The sequence below is a fragment of the Bombus vosnesenskii genome, unplaced genomic scaffold (assembly GCF_011952255.1).
Source record: "Bombus vosnesenskii isolate JDL3184/JDL3185 unplaced genomic scaffold, Bvos_JDL3184-5_v1.1 scf7180000013316, whole genome shotgun sequence".
NCBI lineage: Eukaryota > Metazoa > Arthropoda > Insecta > Hymenoptera > Apidae > Bombus > Bombus vosnesenskii.
Window position 1 is genome coordinate 1,692,232 of NW_022882962.1, and position 26,657 is coordinate 1,718,888.

At 38.2% G+C, this 26,657-nt stretch overlaps 1 protein-coding gene across 8 annotated transcripts in view; it reads left to right on the forward strand.

Annotated features, from left to right (window-relative positions):
* Nucleotides 1-17,539: 17,539 nt before the first annotated feature.
* LOC117235442 (TWiK family of potassium channels protein 7-like) overlaps nt 17,540-26,657 on the forward strand; it is a 290,562-nt gene continuing 281,444 nt past the window's right edge. For 3 of the 8 annotated variants that reach the window (XM_033497463.1, XM_033497461.1, XM_033497467.1), the window contains exons 1-2: nt 17,540-18,190; nt 19,931-20,301. The gene's annotated coding sequence lies outside the window, so the exon portion shown is untranslated. The remainder of the gene's footprint in view (nt 18,191-19,930; nt 20,302-26,657) is intronic. The other 5 variants (XM_033497462.1, XM_033497465.1, XM_033497466.1 and 2 more) reach the window with 5 other exon arrangements.

A 26,657-nucleotide genomic window follows, 5' to 3' on the forward strand; every position in this document is an offset into this window, starting at 1 on the left:
AGGCGGTATTCATAAAAGCGGAGTTCGCTGCTTACGGAAATTGTAGCGCTGTTCGGATACGTGTCCCTCGAACAGGTTGAACGTTGGCCAGGGGTGAGTTTCAAAGGGCGGTTCGAGTCCATTTATTATCCCCATTATCATGCCAGTGAACTCTGTCTCTCTATTCCCGGGGGAATAAGCTATGCGTCTATAGATATAGTATCGCGTTAGCCCTTTTCTCTCGTCAATGCTGCCGTTCGTAGCTTGTTTCGTTGTCGAAGTATAATCAACAGTGTCGATACTCTGGCACCATGTTCGATCAAGTTTTGCCAACCGATTCCTGGTACACTCTATTCTCCGTAGTTCGATGACACGAGAGCTTTCTCGCTATTTAATGCCTTCTGAACGATGGTAATTTGCTTGGCAATCGCTAAAATTTACAATGGGATTGTATTAACCGTAATTAAAGGACTTATTGTTTCCATAAATGCCGATATAAATGCTGTGTAATTTATTCGTTATTTCGTTTTCTTTATTAGGAATTGTAGTTTTATTTTCTTTATATGTATTTCTTTCTTCTTTCGATTTCATATGTAATTATTAGATGACGGATTTTTACGAATTTATGGAAAATTTAGAGACGTCAAGATTTACATAACGCATCCGATACATCGAAGTATATGAAATATTCAAAGTAATATAAGACTCGTTACATTTTTTATTAATTTCCATCATGAAAATACGAATTTACATAAAAATCTGCGGTCTAATGTTTATCTTTTAATAAATAGAACGAATGACGCGACTTACTCCTTTCGACTTATTTATGTAACGTCTGGTTAATTTCCCGAGTTTTCCATAAAAACCTGTACAGCCACGGAACCATTTCGTTTTATTACTTCCGAGAGAACGAGCTTATGAGTTTATGTGAAATCATAAATTGGACGGACAAAGCTTCCCTCCGGTAAAGTATTGACGAGTTACCGTGTATTGTGTGTCTAAATAAATTCTTGAGCGATAGAATTGTTTGATAAATAAATGAATATTTCTCGTACACGAATACCAGTTGCATACGTACTATCGATAAAGATCTATAGGTTTATTCAATTTATAAATCGTTGGTTCGTCTATTGTTAAGGAACTCGATCTGATAATACAACATAGTATGAAAATTCCTTCAACGAGCGCAGATTCAGCCTTTGATGTTTAAGAAATGTAATTCTCTCTCTCTTTCTCTCTCTCTGGGCAAATCCAATTAACATAACGCATTCTTTTCTTGGAATCAAGACAGCCCCACAGACAAGCGCTTTAATATCGCATTTCGCGCGTCTCTGACACAATCCGAAAGTCCCGTATGAACAGCTAATATATACAACAGTGCGTGAAGTTCGTCTATCGACTAATTTACTATCATATCATAGAACATGTGGAAACGTCGCGCGAATCAAATTTGATTGTACACCTGTTGTGAACCACCACGTACTCTGGTAATACCGAGCATAGTAGGAAATGGGATATCACTCGCTGAAAACGTCTTGTGTATCGAAAGATTCAGTCGAGGAGAAAAATAAATAGAGAGGCAATTGCAATTGGGTATTAATGAAGTTTAATCGAACTAGCACCAGTGTTATGTGCTTAAATTTGATTTACTCTATTTCCTTACTTTAGTAATAATAATTGAATATATTATATTTATAATTTAATTTATAATTATAATATTCATATTTAGAATTTATATAATTTATATTTGTATTTTCGTGCAAACAAGTCATACTTAACGAAACTTCATTGATATCTGGTTTCTGTATATGTACCTCTAATAGATCTTTCTTGAAACATTGACATGATTTTCATATTAACGTAATTCTTATGCGCCAGGAATCACAGCGAACTAGCTTAAGAAGTATGTTCCCGTATATTCGAGTAAAAGAATAGATTTTCGCAAGGAACGTTCTTCTTTGGGAAATATCCAGTGGTAATTCTCATCGAGCGTATTTCTATGGCATTTTCTGTAGCAAAGTGAAAGCTCGAATAAATTTTTCACCCGGGGCATAAATATTTCTTATTCAATTCGATTCACTGGTTTAATACCGTCGCGCCAAGTCTTCCAAAGTGAATTACAGTTAACATTTCCCTATCGATCCGCCGAGTGTAATAAATCCCCCTTTTTTGTACTGTCTGCAAAGGGATGCATCCCGAAAGCGATGGAAGATAAAATATCCGCGGAAGTTTCTGTCTCATTACCGATAAAAGGAGACACGAATGGCGGCACATTTGCGAAGGTACTGGCCTGGAGGAAGCTCCGGTGAATAAAATAAAGGGAGCAATAGGGCCGTGGTGATTGGCTCGTTGAAACAGCGGTATGGGTGAAACCGTTCGATGGAAATTGCCGGTAGCAGCGTAACGCCAAGCTAAATTAATAATTTTCCCTGGCTCCAGTACCCAACATTTCGATAATATAGAAAATTTATAACGTCGCGTAAACCACGCTTTTTCGCCGTACAGCCCTTTCTTCGCTACTTCCATTGCGCTTTTACGAGGCTAGCCAGCTATCGACCACGTGAAAACTTCGTGTTCACCATTTACGCCTATCTTTACGACTTTCTTCCGTCCGATCACGATAGCCGTCATCATGATCTTCAGTAAAACTACATGTTCAAAAATTAAAGAATTTCTTCCTTGTTAGGGACACTGTAATCAGTGGAAGACAGGTTCGAGTATAATACTACGTAGATAGTAGGTTTGCAGTATTTCTCCAATTCTATCGTCAGTTCAATTTATTGATTAATTTATTGAATATATGTACAACTTGAATAGTTTATAAATAACAATAAAATACATTTACGAAATTAGAAGGTTCATTTCGGGGAAATATTTCGCGTTCTATTTATTACAGTGTTAGGAGAAATTTAGAAGTTTTATGACGAACGATAAAAAATGTGCTTCAGAGGTCAATGAAAATTTGTATTTAAATAGTTTCGCTTCTTCTTCGTGGAAGATATCTTCTTAAATTTTCAAGATAAGCTCGATAATTAGTCTCAGTAAACTACTCATTATGATCAATTTAGGCGAATGAAATCGACGTGCTAGTACAGGTTGCGCCAAATGAGACCGTTTAAGGTTAAGCAGCATCATTAAAAGAAGTCAATAATCGCGAGGCTTTTTGCACGTCCGTGTCGTGCAATCTAGCGTTAACCTTTTAACGACACAAATTTTCTTCGCGTTTCTCCATGGCCGTGTTATTTTTCTGTTATCGAACAAATATACCGCGAACATATCACTGTTATTTCGTTAAACGTTGCAACAGGGTGAGCAAATTTCCTATCGTCGGTAATCTATTACAACCTGCTTGTCAGAAAAAAACATGCCTGTGGTACATGCGAAGTTGCACTTGCTTTGTTTCGGATAACAGCGACGAAACCGCAGAAAATATACATCATGGAATAAAAAGTATTTTCATGTATGAAGCGGTAAATTTAAGGTAAGTCTTTGAATAAAAGAGTTTCAATAAATATACAACCGTAGTTATACATATATCTCGTAACTTTTTTTTTCGTTTTTTCGTTTTTAATTCGTTTTTGTATTTTTTATTACATCGAATAGCAAGTTTTATTACATAAAATCTATCTATTCATTTATCTCGCTTCTTTAAAAATATACATACATGTATTTATCCTTCATCGAAAAATTCAAATACGTATATTTTTACATTGTTTAAACAATGTTTATAAACTTACTTATTACCTTAGGAGGAACAAACTTATTACCTTAAAAAACTTTTATTCAAACATACGTATTAATATGTCTTGTTCTTAAGTAGTAAGACCATACAGTAGTAAGACTATACGATTAGCTCAGACAATGATCAATCGGACGTCAGTTCTAGTTTCTACCGTTAAATGATTCGAGTCACTGTAATATAACGACACGAGCATAAATATAAGGTGACCTATTTTTAATATGTTGTACAAAAACTATCTGCCATTAGTATATCAGTTTTTTCATTACGCTGATGGAACCCGCTTATGTTATTCTTATTCGTCATAAAACTTCCACCTCCACGTGTCCCGCGTACCAAATATTTCTCTATTTTACACATCCCATAATGTTCATCCTGACTGGTTGTTTTCTGAACGGTTGTTGCCATTACTCGTTGTTCCTGTCCTCTCCTTTACGGTTCATCTCTCCGGTTTTGCCACACGTTCGCCAGTTCTTCAGCTCACTGTGCACGTGGCGCTGAAATTTATCCCCTAGTAAAGTGACTCTATGCGAACAGCTAGCTGACATTAAGTATTATGAAGGGCCCGTGATGCATGCGTGCATCAGCTATATCTAACGTGAAACAATAAATTGTGCAATTTAATCGTGGCGCGAAGGAATTCCGATTACGCGGCTTCATTACTTTACGAAGGAAAAAGGCGAGGAATATACCCTTGGCTCCGTTGCTCTCGTCGTACCTTATCTTATTCATCTGTTTATTACTCGATCCTGCAAATTTACCATTACTCTCGCGAAGCCAGTCCGGTAAAATCACCGTGAATGCAATTTTGTTGAAACATCGTTCGAGAAGTTAAACAAAGTCCGGTTTTAAATTTCTAATTTACGTTACTTGAATGGATCATTTGAAGAATCTCCTTGTGCTTGGAAGGTTAAGATCTCCGAGGAAAGAAACTGAATTTCTTCTTACTTCGGTGTCCATCTTGAACGATTCTTCGCGAAGAAACTTTAATCTGCGTTTCTGTTGGTTTACCGTTCGTTTTTATCGCTTTGATAAATTCTCACGTTTAATACTTGGTAGAAAAGCTCGTATGAGTTACGATTAATTTACGCCTCATCTCAACATCCTGTGTTTATGTTGCAAAAGTTTGTTTACTCGATATTATATCCTGAGTCAAGAAAAGATGTTAATAAACATAGTTAGGAACTGCTGATTAGGAGATTAGAGAGCGTCGGGATGAGGAAGGTAGATTCTTGTCAGGCCTCGGGCGATATGCTTGCACGCATTCCCCTATTATTTAATTCAAGCACAACGAGTTTAACAAAGTTCAATATTTCTAATAAGGAACATTTTTCTTCAAAGCACCCTGTCACTTGCAGATGTCGCGAATCGTAATAATTTCATTGTATCGATATATTGATTGTAAAATCTAATCGAGAACGAAGCTTTGAAAAATCCGAGAAACAAAGCCTCGGACAAATCAAACTTATCCGATACGTCTGATTTACTTTTCATCGACAGTGTCATTTCCGTCATGTCGTCATCTTTGTCTTTACGTTTCCAGCGTAGTCGATATTTCATCGTTCCAGATCTAGAAAAATGTAAATAGAAAAATTTAAATAGAAGAAATCAAATAAACGAGTTTATTTAAAATTTCAGGCACTCGTATACAAGTTGAACACAACTGCGACAATCCCTTTGTAAAAATACACTTACGTGACTCTTGGTGTTCAAAGTTTGCGAAAGCGCGAAGATCCGTTTTGTCGACAAAATCGGCAGACTTGTGACGCAACTTTTCTCATAAACGATCACCTTCAGCCGACCACGGAGCGGATAGTTGAAAAGGTATTGAAAAGGCGCGAAGTTCATATACACGTGCAAGGATCCACGTTGGCATTGGCCACCACGTCGGCAGTTTTTCCGTTGCGCGTTGCCATTGTTCTTCGTCTTCGTCTCTTTTCTTTGGCTCGTTCCCTAGATCCATCTTTTTTCTCTGACTTTCTCTTTGTCCATCTTTTTTCCTGCCCGAAACCCTCCTGTATACATGGTGGCAGAATTTATTCTCCTGTAAAATAGCCGGCCGTGAACATCGGCCTGGCAGCAGTACCGCGTGCAATTATGTAAAAACTATGCTAATAGAAATTGCATAGAAAAATCCATTTATAGCGGCGGGCAAGAGCGGCTAGGCTGTTCGTAAGGGGTACAGGAAGAAAGGGGATCGGACGATCCCTACCCAACGAAAGGGGTAAGGGTTTCGGTGTAATGAAAAAAACTGGCGAAATTATGCAAATACGATAATGTATGCAAAATGGACTGAATACCGGTTAAACTTGCTGGAATCGATATGCGCCTTTCACAGCTTTTGTTTCTTCTCGCCATTGGCTATTTCTTCTCATTCGGTATTTAACGTCCAGCCGTTTTATAATACGCGCTATTTTTCATTTATTTATTCAACACATGCAGATTTGTGGCAAATGAGAAATACGCGTGCGTAAATGTCCGATAATGTTGTTTTGTGATTATCAATACAAATGGACATCACGGGGATTCGTTTCATTTATTAAAAATTCTAACATGTACTCTACTTTGGATCTTTCGTATACTTCTGTATGGTATGGGTCTTTATTATTTTGTGTAATTTTGTGTAATTTTGTGTAAATTCATAGAAATCCGTAATTACGATAAATTATACACGACGAAATTGGCGAGCAATTTTGTTTTTAATCGAAACGATATTCGCATATTCGTCGAACAACAAGAATTGTAGGATGAGGATTCGGGTAATAAAAGTTTTGACGTATAATTATCAACTAGTTGTCGGACTTCTCAAAGATTTCTTTAAAATTGTACTGCATGGAACGACGTAAAAGGAAATCTGAAGAGGCTAAGTCTGGGAAGTACGTCGGTTGTAATACGACTTCCCATTGTGGTTCTATTAGCGTTAACCGAGTGCTATTATAACATGGAAACTAGCATTATCGTGTTGTAGGATTATTTGATCCAGTTCTTTTTACACAACATTCAATTTGTCGTTAAAACCGCATCGTTTGTCAACTACGTAGGTTTACACTGACATTCTGACCTTGTTATAGAAGCTCATAGTATATAATCTCATGCATATTCCATTAAATACATATACAAGAGTACCTTGTGACCATAGATGTTTCATCTTGGCTGTGACACAGAACGTTCACCAGGATTTAGCCATGATCTGTTGCGATCAGAATTGTTATGGAAAATCCGTTTTTTGTGGTCAACCACGGTTTGATACAAAAAGGATTTATGCTTGTATCGATTCAAAAGTGTAAGAGAATTTTGTCAATTTTATTGGTTCTAGGACGATTTCTCATCCCGCACAAGCGTCTAGTTTTTTTGAAAATTTGACTGATACAGAACCTTTGGCTAATTGCACGCTCTGTCCAATTGAAGCACCTTCGACAATCTTTTATTTTACGATCGCCTGATTCTACGATGACCTGGAAGATTCAGATTTTAAAACGTGGAGAATTCTAAAATTGCGCGAACTTTCGGTTACTGTCCCTTCACCGCATCTTCTATAAATGATTGTTGCCGTTTTATAGCAGCAGCTTCGTAATTTCACTGTATCAACAAAAATATCGTTCGGAGATAATTCAAAACGTGTTTGCCTCGGTCGTATTCTCGACATTGTACAGAGAGGAATTTTCGTTACCTACATGCTTCAAGATTACTATGTGAAATAAATGATACCGCATTCCACGACGTGCAGAAAAAGGACGGAAGAAAAATTCCGAGCATTCGGTGTGTTCAGGCTGCGTTTTCACAGAAGACGTACTTCGCTTCAGTGCTGCATTCATAACGAAGTGTTAAGCCAGACGCTCTGAACAGACGTTCGAGATGAGCACTTGTAACGCGACTTCCGTAACAGTATGTAAGTACTAAATAGCGAACGTTGCTCGAGTCTACTAGCGAAACTCGTGTCAAACTTTTCATTGGAAACAGCGAAGAAACGAACCGACTAATTTATAAACGCGTTTCTACCGTTTGCTTTTGCCAGATCTCGCAGGTTTACAATTCTGCAATTACCGAGTACATTTTCAGGCAACTCGACTCGATATGCCAGTATACACTGATAAGAGCGTTATCGTGGGATTCGTTAAGGCAACTGGCCAGACTAGTGTAAATTTACAAGCGTTGTTCGCGTGCAGTTTTCATTGTAAATAAACACATAACAAAAACGGCAATGAGAAAATAGATACCACCAGGCTGCGATGTACAGAGAGCACGTTTACACGTGGCACGTCGAGCTTTGCGAAGAAGTTCGCACGCTCACCGTGTAATGGACGATTATAAGCATGAATATGTAAATGGCATTTAGGGTGCAAACGGTCTTCAATGCCAGTAGCACGCGCTCGTACTTCAGCTCTTTCATGGCGTTGCACCTTAATAACGTCACCTTAGTCACATGCTTGATGTACGTCGTGTTCGCCCCGCCACTGAATGAAGAATGGCCGACCATATGGAAAATTTTCACGATTTTTTCCATCTCTGAACATGTACGGGGAAAATGAGGGATAAAACGTGATTTTAGACAGTTTGTTGAACGATTTCTTGCACGAACATTTAAAACTAAGATAATCGTACGTACGATCAAACGAGATAATTTCATATATTCGAGTTAAACACAGTTTCGTCTTCCACAAGCGCCTACTTCTAACTCGTCGAATAAATTAATAGAAAATATTTCAGCGTTTAATAGTTTCCGAAGCTGCACTTTGGGAGTGTAATTGCTCCTAATCTTCGTTCCTGCGTCGTTAACATACCTTGCCTTGAAAGGGGAGGGAAGGTGGTGCAACTACTTGCCCTGTATCCGGTTGTAGACAGAACTTCGATAACGATATGCAGTTTCCTATAGATTCCAACTCTTCGTCAAGCGCATCAATTTCCATGAATCGTTATTCAATTCGAAGTCCTATATTCGGCGAATAAATCTAAATTCCGTCGTATTAAAACTTTCATCGTAACTGATAAATACGTATCAATCGTATTATTCCAATTATTATTAATTAAATGTCGCAGTTTGGAAGTTCTACCTTCAAGTTGGTAACTCTGTTTGATAGAATTTCAACATCTGGAATTCGAATCTCAGCTTGTTTCGTATTTTACACAAAATTGCAAACTGTCCCGTGTTCGTTGCGAATACATCGTAACGTTTTAAGATTATCCCGCTACGTCCAAGTTTCGGAGTTTTAATTCGAATCATCAGCGAAAGGTCGTGAAGTACAACTTAATTCGACGTGATCCCGTGGGCTAGTTACGGTTGAACTAATTTCGAAGGAACGGACTTATCGCTGTTGAACTGGCTCGTTGGAGCAAACCTTTAACCGAGATGCCCTCGCAGTTTCTTCCGACATTACTGAAAACGAAATAAAACGAAAACGGTGTTCGAGAAGAGCCGGTACTTTCACATGATTACGTCCAGCTTGTGCCCACTTGAGTTGCTTAATTAACTCCCTTATCCTTCGTAAATGTCAAGAGGACAATACTTGGAGAATCGTATTCCCATTGTCTTGGTAATTTTACAAGACCACGTGTCTTTTATGACTCTGGATTTCGAACTACTCTCTACGTCGAGTTCTGCTTGCTTTTCAACGGTTGAATGTCTTCATCTGTCTATGAAGAACATCCTATGTAATTGCCTCTCATAAAACACATAATGGTTATTAAGTAATTACAAGTATAATTGTTCGCTCTTCGATAAAAGAAATTTAGTCGTTAAATGTTTAATTTAAAGAAAAAATATTCTTTAGGAGAGACAAACATCTACATCTTTGTTCCTTACAATATCACTGCCATTATTATACACCTTTATCGTTTAATGCAGAAGGACTTTTGATATTACGTAGAAAACATTCGAATTAATTTTTTTTTTGTTTTTTAAAGAATATATTCTAATTTATATTCTCTTTTGGCCCTATTTGAATAGTTAAAATCAAATCATGTAAAATAGCGCGTAAGCCAAAAGTTAGAAGAATGCACGATTGAATATTATTGATTCGTACTACTGATTCGTAGAAAGTGCACTGCGTAAGTGATATTCTATAGTCAGATAAATGTTACGATCCTACGTAAAATATTAACAACGTGTTGAGTAATTCGTTTTCTGTACACTCGGTCTATTGGAACATTTTGGTCTGATAACGTTGGAAATTTATAATTAACAGAAATGGCGAAGTATCGATGCTTGGCGGGTTAGGATGCAGCAACGACGCCGTTTGAAAAGGCAGTTTGTGAAAGGACTTCGACAGAATAAAAAGTAACGAGGGTGACATTCGCCGCAAAGGGTCAAAGCATCCTTGCTATTGCGAAAGTAGAATAGGACCATGTCTGTCTGCGTGACAACGAATATCCTTCGAGGGAAGGAAAATGTCAGACCTCGTCTAGACGAAACCTTCACGAGAAATATACGACGCTCGTTTCATTCATTTACAAAATGTCTTCCTCCTTTATTCATGGAGAATTTCACTGAAAATTTGTGCTGAAATACGCCGTCTTACTTTTGTTTAAATTTACGATTAAATTTATATTTAGCTAGTGGTTAACGGCAACGAGCGTATTAGCTTCGTGGAATCCGAGAGAATTCAAATATTCGAATTATGGCGAGCAACTTACAGAGAAACTCTATATAGCGTAACAAAATTACTACGTTAATAAGTAATGTTTTAATTTATATATTTCTGTGATAGTATAGCGTCAGGTTTTTCCATAGAAAATGTACACGCAACAATAAAGAGAACGTTTTTGCCTTATGGCTTCAGCTAAAAACGCGATGCCCGATCACAATTTTTTTCGTCGGCGGCAGCGTATGTGCGTACGCATAGATCTACGCGCAAAACGGGATTATATGTAATTTGCTGCGAGGACGGTCACACGCGTTTCGATGGATTCCAGGGATTTACATGTATCATCGAAGCGAGAAATAATCGCACTTTGTAAAACTTCGATGTATACCTGGAATGAACTGTATTTTATCCTCTTTTTATGTTTTTTTTTAAATACTTCTCGCTTTCATCCTCTGGTTTGATTTGCATTTAAAAGAGTCACACGCGTCGGACAAAATATTCATTACACGCTTTTGTATGTGTAAATTAATTCATATCCTGGTAATATTAATAACTCTGTATATTGATTCTTATCATCCTACTGACAATCTGTATCTCTACCTGTATCACCATTTTAAATTCGCGAAATTTCTTTAATTATCAATTATGATGTATCGTATTAAAGATATTTTGGTTCAGTCAAAAATTCGATATACGAAAATACATTTTTAAGAGGTACTACATACTAGATTTCCAAGTTTATCGAATTGTACGGAACTGAGAGTCGTGGATGCATCAAACTGTCACTTAATAAAGCTCTATTGGTTTACCTCAAATTATCTCCCTGGAAACTCGATGCGGGAGTATCGAAGGTTCCCAATTGTAGCGGCTATCGTTAATTGAATGGAGTATTAGCTCCATCAAGAATTCAGTTGAATGACACGTAGCTATTAGGCATTGATGTCAGTTCAATAGCGATACATCCATTGTGGCTTTTTTCACAGTCTTTGCTGTACGATCTAAACGCGAAACGTTGTTATATATTTCATTACTGTCTTAAGTAAGTAAGCGGTTTTATCGAAGAAATAGTTAAGAAATAAGGGGATTAACAAAGACACCAGCATCGCTTATGCTCCTCTAAATAGAATTCGATACGTTCATTCGGAAGTTATTGCACGTTCTACGTGTCCATCCATTCACGATATTTTAGTTATATAAAAATCTACTGCTCTCTTCATATTCCGTCAGTGATATCGCCAATTCCGACGTACGGTAAAAATTGTTGCTTCAGTTCGGCTGAAAATGAATTAACACGATTCTGTGCACGCACTAACGAACTGTGCGCGAGCTTTTCTTTATCGGTCGACTATTGATTCACGAAACGACAGGCCAATACCGTTCATATCCGTAGTGCAACTCAGACCGGCGTTCCTGTCCGCTTTCCAGGGAATTCGCGGGAATTCGCATTGCACGGTTTCGCGGTATATCGGCGATTTACGAGGCGCCAGAACTTCGACTTTCTCTCTCTTTCTCTTCGCAGCGCACTAGCACGGTGTAACGTACAGTTTGCGTGGGAGAGCCACGGAAAGAGGAACCAGTAGTCGGACAATGGGCAATTTTCCGTACAGACGAGAAGTTTCGTGGTGGGCCTTGGCGACGATTAGATAGGCGTCGGTGTAATGGCGGCAGGTCCAATCTGCATTTGTAATGACGAACGTGGAAGGTGACACAGTGTCTGACCTCGGTGCAGGGACATCGGCCATCTATTAACCCCTAGGGCCACACGAACCCTGCCTGAGTCGTCTGCTTCTCTGTCACGGGGAACCACCCCGGGCAACCCGGTCCGTTCCAACCCTGTTCGCTACCGCGGCCTCTTAACGACTCCCTCCCCCTCCCAACTACCGCCATCGTTCACCATTCTCCGGCTACAATCCTGTCTTCCAAAGGCTCCACGTATATTCGTTACTAGAATATGCGCGTCTCCTCTGTACTTCGAACGCTTTCCATTAAATACATTGGTCCTCTCTTTGTTACCTTGCGTTCGTGTAATTGGCAAACATTTCCACCGGCGATGATACGACACGTGGAATCTCGGAAAGAGCGAGAGAGAAAAGATTCGAGTGGAATAAAACGATAGCTTTGAATATTTTAGAAAATTGCTGAATAGATGTAGTTGATCTGCGAGTATAAAAAAATGTCTCATTATCAAGATGTATCGGAAAATCGGTTGAAATAATAGAACGTCTCAGATAGAAAATTATTAATTAAATATATCTGCGTCAAGTTTGTATATTACAATTACATTTTTAGTTACCGATACAATTTTATTTGTGCAGGTAAATTATTGCGACAGGCGTACTTTTTCATTTGGACGAAGCTCGAACGATATTGATTTATCGTTGAAGTTGGCGGTAATTCTGTCTACGCTACGAACGACCGTAATGAGATTTTACCAATGCCAGATTTCCATGTATTCGACCAAAAGGCGATATCAATTAATTATTATCCTTGCTATTGGATTGCGCTTCTGCAAGTTTACTACCACGCACGATCTCTGATCCTCGAATCTCGGATCCTTTGGTATTCACCGCGAATTCGCAAGTTAAACTGAGCCCTTACGTCCGTTTCTCCGCAAAGCTCGCATGATCGTGCACGAATATCGCTTATACCTATCGGTTGCCACCGATAGAGGACATATGAATTAATGAGAGGAATAATCGACATGGAAACGAATTATTAATTTTGAGTCGTAACACTGATATATATAATATACAATAATACTCATATAAATAGAGTAAATTCCGTTTCCTTATAATTTATTACGACATTTAATATATCATCTCCGAGATTGTGAACGACTATTACCGAGAACTACGGAGAAAATTCTTTTATTAGAAGAGTTAAAAATAACAATTCTAACACCTGTAGCTCATAATAACATATATAGCACCGATTTGACTGTTTTATAATGTAAGCAATCGAATCGGACAACAATTCGTTCTATGTTGCTAATTATTATCCGTAATTTCAGTATCGTAATTCGGTATAATTGATTCGAAAAGGGCTGCGCAAATATACACGTAGACGATATATAATGACAATACGCTTTTCTTATTGTTCTGTGGTTACAGTGGTCGTGGATAGATGTTCCTTTAATTAAGGTTTTATCTGCAATCTATTTTGATTCCTCTGTTTACGTTCGGTGTAATCACTGAATTGCGTTAATTAAGTAACCAATCATAGATATTAACAGACCCACGTTATGCAATTATAGTTACATAACATTAAATATCGTACATGTTGGTGTTCGCTTATTTGCTTGCAACAAAGTTGTGAGACGAAGACCCAAACAACCAAAGAAAGAAGAAAAAAATCGTTTAAAACGTATACTTTTACATTCATCTTAACTTTCATTTACGATTATACATTACGATTCAAATGTTAAGGTTTCTCATTCGAATGCGTAAATAATTTAATTTTTTGTGTTTCGAGGAGAAAGTTCATTGTGATTCCGAAGCACAGAATTCAGAGCAGCTTCTCGTAGATAATCGATGGAAATGTCGAAGAGACGATCGTTATGGTAGATCGTTTGGCTCTGTGCCCCGCGTCATTTGCGTTTAGTTAAAGGATCTACGGAAAGCTCTGGTGTCCTTTAATACATTAGAAAGTATAATGCTTATGTTTTATAGATACCGCGTAGGCAATACATACGTGTACAAACACATATGCGGAAGTCAGTTTTGTGGTATGCGATTTTTGACTCTATGTACACGAATGACGTAGCTTCGTACGCTGATCAATTTGCGTTATTTCTTTCCACATTTTTCTTCTCGTTTCAGCTTTGCTTCGAAAGAAAATTTACATATGTCAGATATAAACGTATTTATGTATTATAGATCTATATGCATGTGGACACTTGCATGCAAAGATGTTACCGCATTTATGCAAATGAAATTTGTTTCGCTACCGTGATAAAATTTGTCTCTTTTAATTAACTTTAATTAATTCTTCCTTGTACGCTATATTTCACGTCATTATTTGTTCTGTTAACTACTATACTCTTTAAATGCAATATACACTGTTTAAAGGAAATAGTATGGAATCCCGATATATGCACAATATTTTCATACTGGTTTTATAACAATACCTAGTTGTACGTTTTAATTACGATATGAAACTTTAACTAGGTCAGTTTTAGCAATATGTAGTTAGTTTTCGCAACATACATGAAATCGCAAACATCGTTCCAATATTTGTTAAAATCAAATCATTTTTAACGTGAATAATTTGTTCGAAGGTTCTTTCGTATGATTTTAATCCTTCCATTGCACTCGTCAAAATAAACTAAACGTAGCGTATCAAATAATTTATGATATAAAATTAAATTACCTTCGATTATCGTATAAACTTCCAGAGTATCGTTTTTCTCGATGCAAATAATACTCGACGAACTTTGATTTTGCAAAGTGACACAGCAACGTTCCACGGCGTTAAGATGAAACATCGAAGGCGGAGTTGAGCAGCCCTCATCAGGACCAGTATTGCCATGATAGCACAGTTACTCGTCAAATATTTACCGTAGGTGATGCTGGCACAGAGGGATCTTCTGATCCTCACGATACACCAGGTCAGGAGAAGGGAAGATAAAGTTGCATAAAATATATTTCATCGACTATTATCCTTTCTTATATTTCCTACATACGTATCGTTGCACTAATTTCATTTAACTTGGACAAATAATTTTAAAATATCGTTTACTATACAGCATACGATATTTTTGATGAAATGTCCAATTCTCGAAGAATCATCAAATCGCAAAGGTTCCTGGTTTCATCCCAAACAGACGTTATATTATCGACGAGTATGTTGAATCGGTTTGATCGTATCGAGATATCGCGTCGAATTCGAGCTTTGAGTATATTGAGGTAGTACATGATGTCTAAATAGGGTGAATGACGTAGATTTGTACGAGTAAACCGCGGGAACCGCAAGGTGCGTTTGATTATCGTAAATAACCGTGTTTCTCGTTATCGAATAAATGGCAGACTTCAAAGCAACGACGAGGTGATAGATAGAAAAATGGCCATGCAGTTTGGATCGAATGGACAGGTGTCTAGACATTAAACATTCGGAGTCCGTTTCGGTCCGTTCTATGAGCGTCCACAAGCAAAGGACTTTGAAGTGTACAAAGGTCGCGCACCTTACACGAACGTGGTACAGTGCGTTGATTGGAGGGATCAAAGCCAGTACGGTGAGCTAGTATTTAATCATCCAACCGCTGAAGAATACATCTACTGCCAATTGAAACCTCTGTCAGAGTTCAACACGTTTTTCACGTTGCCTCTTTCTTCCATTTTTTCATCTTTGCTCCTTTCCGCCATTATGCACGTGTTTGCTCTTACATTCGATCGTTTTTATCTGTTGAAGAGATTAGTTGAAATAAACCGAGCCACAAAAGGTGATACAAGAATGAAAGTGAATAATCTATATATTATTTATGATTTATTGCTATTGTGTGACGTTACGATAATATTATTCAAAGATTTACACAAAGCATATATCACGTTATATCGATTATTCACATATAGTATACATATATTTAAATTGTCAACATATGTAATTGTACGTTGTTTACGGAAACATTACTGTTACTCATGTACACACGCGAACGTATATGCACGCGTATGAATATATGGATCAATGTATTCTATTCTTATAATGTCAACTTACGTATATACTACTACTTTCGTATATACTTAATTGCACACATGCGTTGTTGCGTTATTAAGTGCATACAAATATGTTGGAATGTTCGGTATTAAAGGAACATTGTCATTTCTCACAATATTCTGCCACTTTGTCGTACAGGTATTTCACGAGTTTCAACGTTGAAGTGCACTACTACGATTTTCGTATTAATTATTCTCGATTATCGGAAATTCATAAATTTTACGTCATACGTTTTCCGAATACCTTGCATCGTATCGCGCTTCTATAGCACTCTTTCTCCGTCCATTTCGATAAAAATAGAATGATACTCGTTATGAAAAGTACTTTGAAAGTGCAAGGAGAACGAGTAATTCGCATTGGCCTGCATATTCCCTCTGTTATCAGGTCCGCTTTTTACATGTTCAACTGGCGGGGATCGCATCAACGTTTCGGCTTTCATTTACGCGCGCAAGCGTACTATTAGGTTAAAATTTACGACAAAGTTCGGACAGATACGGCTGCCGTTTCATTGAACTTCAGCATCGGCATCGATGATGGTTAAGCTGGACGGTCATTGGCACAGCGAGCGACAATGAATTTTACGCACGGTGAAATCGTTTGTCTGCACGGCCAGATTCGGTACTTGATTCGGAGGTAGGAAACCACCTTTTTTGCCTCTGCCTTTCGTCTCTTTCAAGTTCCTCCTTTTTTTCTTTTTCACTCAGCGAAAAATACCGTTCGCTAGCCATTGGCTAGCGCGCCCGTAAATTGGTTACCGGACTTCTCTGCGTCGAGAATTCGAGCTTTCGACACCCACAGACTCTAGTGGACAGGTAAACTGTGGACTCATTGTTCTGTTTTATCGATTCACGGATTTCTGTCACCTTCTGAGACTTTGTAGAATAAATTTCTCACAGTTTACACGATAGGATCAAAATTGGCAAAGAAGCGCGGAATATTTTCAGTAATGTTCAAATAGAAATAGAAGTAGTTAGATGGAACGATTCGTTTAGCTGCATTTGATATTTGTATTTCTATTCATTACTAATTTCGCTAGCAGTCGATAAATTTAACAACAAATTGCATTCGACTGAGGCCCTGTGAAAGTATTCATCGATTATGAGATTTTGCCTTTCTTTCGATGGTAGAACGTAGAAGCAGTTCTTGTCGATACTGTGAAACAATGTTCAAACGTGAGGTATTCGGCTCGTTATTCAAAAAGAGAAAAGAGTATAAAAGACTTAAGAAAAAAGTTTTATTAACGCCATTGCGAAATGGTAGGAAAGTAATCAGGGGATCAACGTCGCATCGTGGGATTCTTTTGTAAGCACGTCCGCAGCAAGCACAATTAATAAAACAGAAGTAGTGGCGTAAAGCCACGATCGAGAATTATATTTCCACCGATTAATTATGTTGTGGCGACACCGTGAACCCCGTCTATCCGCCCATCGATCTTCGTGCACGTTCGGCGACGTCCGGCAGCGATCGTCCGGATTCGCGGGTAACTCGCAAGCGCTGAAAGGGCGGTGGGGCTCGCGAAGTTTCGGTTGCGGCGCTTTCGTTCATTCGTCGTTCTGCGCCCGGTGCGCATGATTATCGTGAATACGTGTGTTCGCGGTTCGGTTTTAACGTGTGTCGCGTGTTACCCTGCACGATCGATCGTCTCTGAAAATAATAGTACTCGTAAAATTGATTCTTGATCGTCGACGTAAGAACCATTACCATCGTGTCAAAGAAAAGTGCATCGTTCAGAGGTGAAAGGACAATTCGAACGTGAAAAGTGTTCGGAACGATATCTGGTTTGAGGTTATAGTGTTAGGCAGCGTATTTCGATAAGGAAGGTGCAAGGATCGGGATCTTCGAGTTATATATCGTATAGTGATTTTGAATGAATTTCGACGTATTATCGATCGAATGGATGATACGAAACAGTAAGATAAGTGCGTACGAAGGACGAGAATATTGACGTGCTCGCGCAATGTGATTTTTTCAAATACAGGAAATGCCGCGATTCCGTTGGGCATTGTGAAAGGTCAGGTTAGTTGCGAGCGATCGACGCGAGTACTTTGAAGATCACGTGTTCAGTGTGAAGTTACATGTATATGAATTGTTCGTGTTAGATTTGATTGCGCGTCCCTCTGTGTTTTGCGACAAGTACGTTCTCGAAAAGAAGAATCCTGAATCTGGAAACAATCCAATTGAAGTTAATACCATTGCATGTAACAAGTCGACCGAGCGGATTCACAGTAATTCAACTCGGCGTATAGCGCGACGTACAAAGCCAGACACCGTGTTTCAAACGTCGCATATGCAAGTTCATTTTAATTAATCATTCTTCTTTAGTTTTTGTACGCGTATCGCAATTCCATTATTAATATTTTGTATTTATTTTTTCGCAGAAAGGTATCGCACGTTTTCCAATTAACCTCAAAATCCACTCAAACGTGACCTCAATAACCAAATTGAAACGCGAGATCATTTGAAGTCTTTCTCGTAATTTCTCTCGTAATATAATTATTTGCATGTATTTCTCGAGTAATTTAACATTGTCCTTCCAAATTCATTCGCTTCATACGTCGTGTTTTGTGTTACGTGTTTCGTTTGTTTTTTCTCGTTTCGAGATGTAGCTATAAACGTTTTATTTGAAATGCTTTGGAATTAAAATTCTCAAGCAAGGAAATTCTTTGTTCGCGATGTGTTCCGTATAAACAATGATAATGTAATACAGATGAATATTCATCACGACAGATGAAATGTTTTAGACTTCCGCGGACCATCGTTCTTTTGCTTCTTCGCGAATGAACCGACCACCTCTAACACGTAGGTATTTCATAAAACGTCGCTCCATCTTGCTTTCGAGTAAACCGATCTTGCTGATATTTACAAAAGATCGGGTTTTGCGATCGATAGAATACTGCAACAAGGAAGTACCGTCGGAAAATCGAGGAGATAAAAAATGATAAACATGGAGGAAAACGAATTTAAACATGACGATTTCTGGATAAATTTATTATTTCGGTTTATTATTGAGCTTGGAACAGAATACTGTGCTTTCAATTTCACACGCTATTTCGTTATTTTCAATTAACAGAAAAGTCATTAGTCGTTGGTCGGAAATTGTTATTTTTAGCAATAGAAATATATTTTATTCGAACAACAGCTGATAGCTTAGCTTGATTAAATCTTAATAGATAGATAGAAATGTTTACAAATTTCAAAGATTATGAGGTCAGATTCTTCGAAGTGAACCAGTAATTTATAATTAAGATAGTTAATTAGCATCGTTGCTCTAGCATGAATTTATAAAACACCCTTCAATTACAGCAACGAATCTCGTTCGTTGTCTCATGTAAAGTCAAATCGAGCGGTACAATTTGTAATTAGATTCAAGAATGATCGTTTGTACGCTTTGTACCGTGCGCTGTGATTCTAAATCTGAAAATATCGCGTTTGAAAATTAATTAAAAGGATTGACATCGTAACGAATGGTATCGTTTAAATACGCGTTCGTTCCGATTTGCACTAGGAAGATTGGCAATTTAGCAAACCGTTTCGTAGATATTCAGCGGGATTCGTTCGACTTTAACTGCTGCAGGGATCTCGATTAAAATGGAGCCACGTAACTGGTCTGCTTCCAAGCTTTAGAACACTTTGAAATGTCGCAAGAAATGAGCTCGAGCCTGTAGAAACGCGGACAGTGTCGCGGCATTTATATCCGGGACGTAGAAGAATAAAAGAAAAATTCATTTAAATTTGCGCGTTAAGTGACCTCGTTTCCACTTTTCGTCAACCATCCTTCTTTTTTTTTCTTTTTCATGAATTTATTCTGTCATTCTTTCGAATAAGAGCATATTTCGCGCATGATTGGCTGTAATTGGGAAATAAAATCGAACAACGCGTATAGCGATCTTTTCATTTATTACGTTCGTATTCTGAATTTAAGCTTCGAGTGGCATTTACGCATTGGTTGTATTTATTCTCAATTAGTGACGTCCTTGACCACGTTTTTGTGTAAACGTTCCACAAAGCGTCACGGCGTAGCTGTAGCAATACACACGGACAATAGAATTTAAATAAACATCGTTAATCAGTTGGTGTATCAGTGTAATGTCGTGTAACGAAGTGTAAACAACAAGTTTGCGAAACATCGACTGCCTTCGATGAATTTGTACACCGGTAACTGGATTACAGCGAAACATGTTTGTGTTTCGTTGAAGAAATTAGATTATCACGGGAGAAACTCATCTACGAATTAGTGAACCATTCAACCCATTGGTGATTTCGACGGATTGAATACTCGTCGTTCCAGAGTTGGTAAGTTTATAGATTATATGCTTGTTTTTAATATGATAGAGATCGATACCGATAGAGACGCGTGTAAAAGCCACCGCTTCTAATATTTTTTCATATTGAATCTTCTTTCTCGCACGCTAATTACCAAGCAGTTTTAGTATAAGATTAAGTATAATTGGAAAACCGAAGGGATATAACAAAGTTATGATATTCCGTTTTATGATATTAAGAGACTCTTGATTATACCGAAGTTGCTTGAACTCATAGCGTATTACTCGACTGAATATTCCAGCTTCAATCTCTGTACATCAAAGGACTTTGGTTGATACATATTTTGCTACGGTTCTTTCATACCTTCTTTAATGAGATAATAAAATTTAGTACGCATTATTTTAGGAAGATTTATTGCTATGAACTTACAGTCACGTTCAATTTTACACTATATATATGTATATATATATAGTGTAAAATATATATTTGTGTAAAATAAATCATATAGTGTAAAATATAAAAGATCATTTTGTTGCCAACAGGATGTAAGAATTCGTCAGTGATATATTTTTCAGTATATGGAAATGAAAAAAATAGTCAATAAATTTCAATTTGTCGTTATTTTGAAATAAATAACAATAAATAAATTAACGAACGAGATATATATATATATATATCGAGGGAAAACTTTTTTAGCAAGTTTTATCATGATTTACTAGTTCCATTAGATATCTTGTTCGTTATTTTATTTATTGTCATATATTTCGAAATAACGACGAATTGAAATTTATTGACTATTTTCTTGACTTTCATATACTGAAAAATATATCACTGACGAATTCTTACATCCTGTTGGCAACAAAATGATCTTCTTCAAGGTATAAGCACACGCAGTAGCATACGAAATATGAACAACACAACGACTAATAGAATTTTTCTTTATGCATCGACTTTCTCTCGTACGAGAGATTTTTATTTTCATTGCTAATTGCTTATCTTTTGTGTACGCGAACGGGGAAACCGTTAAAAGTTAATGTAACAGGAACTGCATGAAGCTGCATAAAATCAAGCTTCGACGATATCTATGCGTATTTCAATCGATATGTAGCATAGTGAAGCGGGCTCAAAAAGAAGACAGCTTGATCGACGTAAAATGTATAAAAATGCAAAACCTTCTGGTGCACGACATGCTTTTCGTTGAAACGTTGAAACGAGGTTTTTCAAAAAAGAGAAGAAAAAAAAAGGGAAAAGGATAGAGAAGAATTTATCGTGTTTTGACCAAATACATTTGCGCCTGGCGCGAGCTGCATTTTTGACGTGCCTCCAAGACGATTTTCATTGAGATCGAATGTGTGAAATATTCATGTCCCTGGAGAGAAATAAAATCCATTTTACGTAGAAACCGAATTTTTCTCCGCTTCTTTTCTCTTTTTCAGAAACTTTTGGGAAAATTAAATACGTTACTTATCTGGCGCTAGTCCCTCGGTTTGTCAGTGCCCCTTTAATGGAAAGAGTTCTTTAAAACCGGGTTAATGTGATCTTAATTAGTTGCATTTCATAAGTGCGCCTGTAAATGCGTAGATACTGAATAAAAGAGAAATAGGTAAACACAGGGCGCGGATAATTATAAAGGCTTAAGCTTTTACTCGAATACGGTCGTCGAGAAAGCTGCCTACGATTGCGGACTTTTTATCAGACGCACGCTACAAAATATTATTTTTCGGCTGCGTTTCCAAGTATAGACAAATAAATGAAACATTCACCGAGTATAATAAATAAAACTATCGTAAATAGATAAAAATAGTAAGCGATAAATAATATAATATAGCTAGATAAATGAAGTTTTTGCGATAAATAGGATAAATCTACGAGTTAAAAGAATCACAGGAACAACGCGTACAGATTAATTCTTCGTGATTATAATTCGTTTCGGGGAATATACGAATAATACAATGAGAAACTATGAAGCGAGATAGATGATAAGGAACGTTAAAAGTGGCGCGAATATAAGCACAGATATGCGAAACTTCGAAGCGTGATTCGGCCAAGGTGTAGGAAATGAAGCATACAGAAGCCGGAGTACAGAACGTGCCAAGACTGTTTCGAAAGAGTTACTGGCAATGCTAATATCGGTAATACCAATACCAACCATGCAACCGTCGCGGTATTTCGACCCTAAAGCTACTGCAACCGTGCACTGGAATATGTCCAACGGATATACTTCAAGCTAGTCTTCTGTTTCCGGAGACTAGGCGATTGTTAAAGACAGAGCTGAATACGCGTGATGTACGATTGCTCTACGAGCAATCCGAATTAGACTTGTTTTATTTGCATTTCCTTTATCCTGGAAATTAAAGAAATTTTCATCAGGCTAAGAAATAGGTGTTATAAAGATTTAGATCGTTGAAAATTCTTATTCGCGTATTAATCGCCGTACTATACCTACGTGAAAGAATACACGACTATTATGTATAATATATCGTTTAGTTTAGAGTACTGACATTCCAGCTTTGTCAGTTGTACGCAACTACGTTTTGAAATGCAATAAACTACAGGTACAACGTATTTTCGCATATATTTTTGCGCATAATAAAAAAGTTACAAAGAGTTTGGGGTATTTCATTTTCGTATACTTGAGTTTCGGAGAAGTTCTTTGGCGAGATAAAACATTCGCATGAGATATGGCAAAGAAGTTGTACTATGGAGACGCAGCCAGTATTCATTTTCACGTTCCATTTCCTGATACTCGCTGCATAAGATGCTTTCAAGGGCCATTCAAAGTTTCTGAACATTGCGCTTCTCGTCACACTTTCTCGGTGAAAATAATCCAATTCGATAGCTCCGCGTCATTGATGTAATATCGTTGTCGAAGATATGGGCGTTTTTAATAAAATTATGCCAATTGTATCGCGCTCACATATTTATAGTTACCAAAGTTACATCTGTCATCGACGTTTCTCGCAAATTTTTTTTAATGAAATATTTAACGCGACTATGATTTTTAACTTTTATCAGGCAATCAATTAAGTAAAATTACTTAACGCAGGAAGATAATTGACTATTGGGCATGATCAACGATAAAACGCAAGAGTAAGTCATTTCCTTCTTCATTTCACATATGGTGCTAGCTGCGTCACATAGGTGCTATAGCTCTCATCGCGATATTCCGTTTTCACACAGAATCATAAAAGTACGATTATTAAATCAATATTATTGACATATTATTATTAGACATACTCTACTGTCTATGTACCACAGAACACTTTCTACACTTAGGATACATGCAAATAGATGTTAAAATTACAAGATCAACTTGATCCTTAGTAACCATATGTATCACAAGAAAACTATTTTACGCTACGACCGAAGCCTTTGTTCCCTGTTCTATTGTTAAAACTTGTATTAAAAGTTGCCAACTGTCCTGTGATTTGTGGACGGAGGTGTACGTACTTGTTACTTTATGTCCGCGTGTTGTAGAAACTATATATAGCGATAGTCGTTTTGTGGCTTTTAACGGAACAAACAGCGACAAATAGGACTTGATTTAATTTCACTCAGTGTTTTGCGAATGTCCCACGCTGACCAGGACTGAAATTTTCGAGTGACAGCAGGCCAATTTTCAGGAGGGTTCGCCGAGTGGACGACAAACACGCTCTTTTGAATTTCCCTGCCGTTTCCATTCTACGAAGGATAGCGCCGGTAAGCATCTCGACCGACCGCTCCGCTGTTCGGATTTCAGCTTTTCGGATATAGCGAAGTTCATTGACAACGAGCCTCGAGTTGTTTATCTGTTTCGATCTCTGATCCTTTCGCGATTTCTGATATCGCGTTATGCCCTCCCCTGAACTTTTCACGTTCACTGACCTCATAAATCTTGTCTTTTTCACGTAGGAAACGTTAATAAGGATCAGCGGACACACTTTGTCATGTTCGCTGCACGTATAACGGCATTACTTCGTTAGGCTTTTAATGAGAAATTGCGCGTCGACGCGAACACGTGTAATACGATCAATATTTGCGCAAGATCAAAGATCCATTTGAACCCTTTTAAAGGGTAGAATAAATAACAAAACAAAATGAACTGGTAAAAACTTCTTTTCCACGAAACTTTGATGCTTATCGAACTTTAAAAAATGTGCATTCATGGAAGATTAAATGTTAATCAAGGAAATAGAAGAAGGCATGGAGGGAGGCGATATAAACGTGAAATATTCAAATAACCCGAGACTCTCTAAGATCGTAACTAAAGCGGGATGGAATCATCTTCGTGGAAAATAATAGGCAAGATCACGGAATGATTGGCGTATGGCTTCATTGCTGTCTATCTGATCGATCGTACGCGTTAGACGTCACTTTTGTTCGGTCAAATACATAGCAGCTATAGGTAGGTATAGAAAGGTAGAATCCGTGCGGTAAATGTTGGTGGGTACGTTGGAGAATAACGGAGAGGAAATACGAGGACCTGGGATATCGGGTTGACACGGGAGGAAGGATTTTAATATAAAGTGCCAAGCGTTCCGAGTCCTCGGTTCCAAAGCCTCGACCAGGTTTTGACAGGCGAAAGCGTTCCCGCGTTGGTCGGATCTAGTTTCTTTTCCTTGTCTGTCTTCGATTCCTCGCGTCCCTTTTATCACCGTCGTACCAACTCGATTTACGACGTACATAATTAGCGGATTACCAGCGACGTTCTCGCACTTCGTTCGAAAAATACAACGCTTATTGTAACGTCGTTGAAAAATTATTACGCCATTCGAATGCTCGAAACGACGTCTATCAAATTCGATACACGTTTGTAAACAGTAGCTGGGAGATCGTCTCTTTCGAGTAAGAACTTGTATACGTGTACTGTTTCTATAAAATGGTGTACACACAGCACGCAATAAATACGATAATGCACCTAGCTTTTATGGTTAACCTTTACAGCTTCTGCATCAAGCATTTTAAGCAAGAAGAGTCGCTCGTAAAAATCCTCGGATCTAGAGTTTAAACTGGGAAACGTATCCGCGCTTCTGTAACGTTTCCGAACGTAGCCGTAGCCGAAGCTTCGATGTTTGAAATGTTGGATCAATCTTTTTTTTTTTTGCAGTTGATTAGCGAATTATTATTCTTCATTTCACTGAGAAACATAGCTCGTAGCGTCCTCCTCGTCTCTTATCTTCAGTTCATTTTCTTTATCTTCGTGCATCGTCTCTTTCCGGATAGCAATCGTCGTTTCCTAATCCTCGATACTTGCTCGCAATCCATCCACGGATCTGGTCTTTCTTCGTCCGATCGATCCACTTATTTTCCATTCCTTGTTGGGGCATGCTCTTCACCTTGCTTCGTTTCACCCAAGTCGATCTCGAAGCGATCTCTACGACGAGTTTCCGTTCGACTTCTGCTATCTTCATCCCGGCTCGACGCCTTCGGGGCTCGATAGCTCGGCCACTCTGAATTACCAATGAACATTCCGATCACGTTGTGCCGCGCATGCTTCTCGCGTTGAACGTTGGCCGAGCGGAGGCCGCTGTAAAAAACAAAGATCGACAAATGGAAAAAAATGCACGGGAGAGAAACGGGTGGCGTGGAAACGCCGGTTAATTCGATTCCGCAATCTGGTATATCTGTTTTTTAATCGAACTTTTTGGCCATGTAACTTTTACCATGGCGTGCGTGCTTCTCTGCGCGTTCAACACACGGCCATGTAGCCAGTTGCGCGACAAGCCAGTGAAACACGGTCGTTTTTCCCCTCAAATCGAGCACCGTTAGCCGAAATAAGATTTTTCGAGTAAAAGCGTCACGTTGAAAACACGAACGAAATTCGAATACGGCGAACCGATGGCGTGATTTGTTAATTGGTTCGCGTTTCTTCGAATATTCTCGCACACCTTGTTTTTTACGCATTCGCTGCCTAAATCGCGCCTACACCACTATAAATGGTGTTTCGTGCTTTTTTCAATACGTTCACTGTGTAAGACGCGTGCTCGAGTCGAGTTCTCTTTTCGATTTTTTTGGAAAAGAACGTGTCTGACAACGACAGTCCGCTATCGCTATAATATTTATAATTCCCTTCTTTCGTGTAACAGTTGAAAGCGATATAGCGAGGTCGTAAAATCTGCCAGGCATTAAAGTTTACACGTTTGATGGCCGAAACACGCAAGTCGAGATATTTTAAGGAAGAGCTTGGTTTCGTTCAGAGCCGTTCCATGTCAATTGAGAACTACGTATTTCTGTCTTTCAATTCGTACGTAGATCGGCGGCAAAGAGTAGCTCGGCAGCTTTAGTCACGAGACGCGTCAGCCCTGAGTGTAACTAGATCAATCGGTATCATCGTTTAATGTTTCAATTTATAATCTCGCTATATATAGCCTACAACTGCACCTTGTACGCATATAGATTCGTAGTTG